The sequence below is a fragment of the Panicum virgatum genome, chromosome 5N, assembly GCF_016808335.1.
Source record: "Panicum virgatum strain AP13 chromosome 5N, P.virgatum_v5, whole genome shotgun sequence".
Taxonomy (NCBI): Eukaryota; Viridiplantae; Streptophyta; class Magnoliopsida; order Poales; family Poaceae; genus Panicum; species Panicum virgatum.
The window spans coordinates 22,672,720-22,674,876 of NC_053149.1; the positions used below are offsets into that span (position 1 = coordinate 22,672,720).

Genomic DNA, 2,157 nt, shown 5'->3' on the forward strand with positions numbered 1-2,157 from the left:
CTTGTGGACGGAACCCGGTGTTGTTGTTGATGTATGCTGCATCTTCACGGGTCTTGGGGCAGTCATTCCCCGAGTGTCCACCGTCACCACAAACCTCGCACGTAAAGTACGAGTTCATTGCATGGACAGGAACAGGCATCTGTGGCCGGTTCCCTTCATCAAATTTCTTCAGTAGGAGGTCCAGCTTAGCGGCGAGCATGTCCGTCTCTTTGACGGTATGCATTCCGCCTTTAGTTCTGGGCTGGGAACGCTCCTCGTTCCAGCCCTGGTTGGAGACCATCTTCTCGATTAAGGCCGTAGCCTTGGCAATTGTGAGATCAAGATAGGCTCCTCCAGCAGCAGCATCAAGATGGGCTCTAGATGTTGTCGTTAGCTCGTTGTAGAAGCTTTGTAGCACGAGCCACTCGTCCATCCCATGATGAGGACAGGTGAATATGTACCCTTGCAGCCTTTCCCAAGCTTCTGGGATGGATTCCATCCCTGTCTACTGGAAACTTGAAATTCTTCCACGTAGGGCATTGGTATTGCCCAACGGAAAGAACTTAGCAAGGAACGCCATGGAACACTTGTCCCACGTGCTGACGGCTTCCTTGTTCTAATAAAACCACTGTTTCGCCTTCCCAGGAGGGAGAAAGGAAACAGACAGAGCCTGATGGAGTCAGCCATAACGCCCCATATGGTTACAGTCTTGCAAAGCTCCAGAAAGTTCTGGAGATGGGCGATGGCGGCAGAATGGGCTAGCCTACACCATGTTTATGAGGCTGGACTTTAGCTCAAAGTTCACGTCCCCAACATCAATGTTGGGTCCAGTTGCCACATTGGCAGCTGAGGGGACGGAGAAGTCGCGGAGAGTCTTCTCAGCCATGAGTTCAGTTGATGGTGCTTGGGAAGCTGGTTCGCTTGTCGACTGCGAGATCGTAGGAGGAACGACGCTAGGTCGGACCCTTCTCACGAGCTTCTCGGGATTTTCTATGAAATTTGTCGGCAAGGAGAAACCAGACATACACTACCATGTTTTCATCCAATCAGGAGAAAACAAAAAGATAAACACATTAGCCTGTATAAGCAGTAGCTACCTCTTACTATTCCCATGTTTATATACTTTAGTAAATATACTTTACACCTAGTGCCATCCCTGGCAACGGCACCAGAAATGCTTGTTGGCATTTCTTAGCGTCATCACTAGGAGTGGTTAGTTCCTAGCAACAGCACCTCAAAGATGCCGTGTGGTATGTCTTAACATTTACAGAAGGATCCTCATGTGCACGGATATACCATTATAGCATTTCACTCGGAAGTATTCAGGGTATCATTATTTATATTTTCCCAAGGGATGGCTAGGTTGTGAAAAGTGTATTTACTTAGTTACATAACCCTGACACGTATGAGCAAGATGAAGACCATTGACTATACAGGGTAAGTGATAAATGAATGATAATCAGGGGGAATGTGACACACACAGAACAGCCAACTCTCATGAATAAAGAATAAACAAACAATCCTAAGGTTAGTGGGACCATAGGCAAAGATTCCTGTTATACTAATCATGTTAGCAGATAAGTTACATTAGCTGCGTTGCTTAGAGCTGCAGGTGCCGGGAAATTAGGGACATCGGGGAGAATGACCCACACTGGAGAACATCCAGTCCCGTTTCATCTTTGCATGAACTCCTACACCGTACCTGAACGTCGGTGAGTACACTAACTGAGAAGCAGCTTCCCGGCGAACCGACAGGGCTGTCACCACCTGCGGTCTACCCCAGTCACACCATGGAGCACCGTCATATCCGAAATATCCCGCATACTCGGGCACCATGCCCAGATATGAGGTCACTACCCTAGCACCCCTGGATCCTCCACCCTTCGGATGGACAGGTAAGATGCTAAGGCAAGCCCGAAAGCACAATGAACCGATATCCTTACCCAGATAATCTGGTCTAAGCATGCAACTACTATAACTTGATAAAGCACAGCTCAAGGCTTAACAAGCTACGAACATAGCAAGATAACCAAGAACGAACTCTGAATGATTAATATAACGAAAGTCATAATACAAATCCATACCAGAGGCCGAGGATTGCTCGCCGACCCTGAGGACGACTAGATTCGCTAAGAGATGAAGTATTAGCCTAGCTCCACTACCCTAAGGAGTACATGT

The 2,157-nt window shown here is 47.7% G+C and overlaps 1 non-coding gene across 1 annotated transcript; it reads left to right on the plus strand.

Moving 5' to 3' along the window:
- Positions 1-410: 410 nt before the first annotated feature.
- Positions 411-517, plus strand: LOC120677033. Its single transcript, XR_005676098.1, has one exon. It is a non-coding gene; the product is annotated as a small nucleolar RNA R71 (small nucleolar RNA).
- The last annotated feature ends 1,640 nt before the right edge of the window (positions 518-2,157 follow it).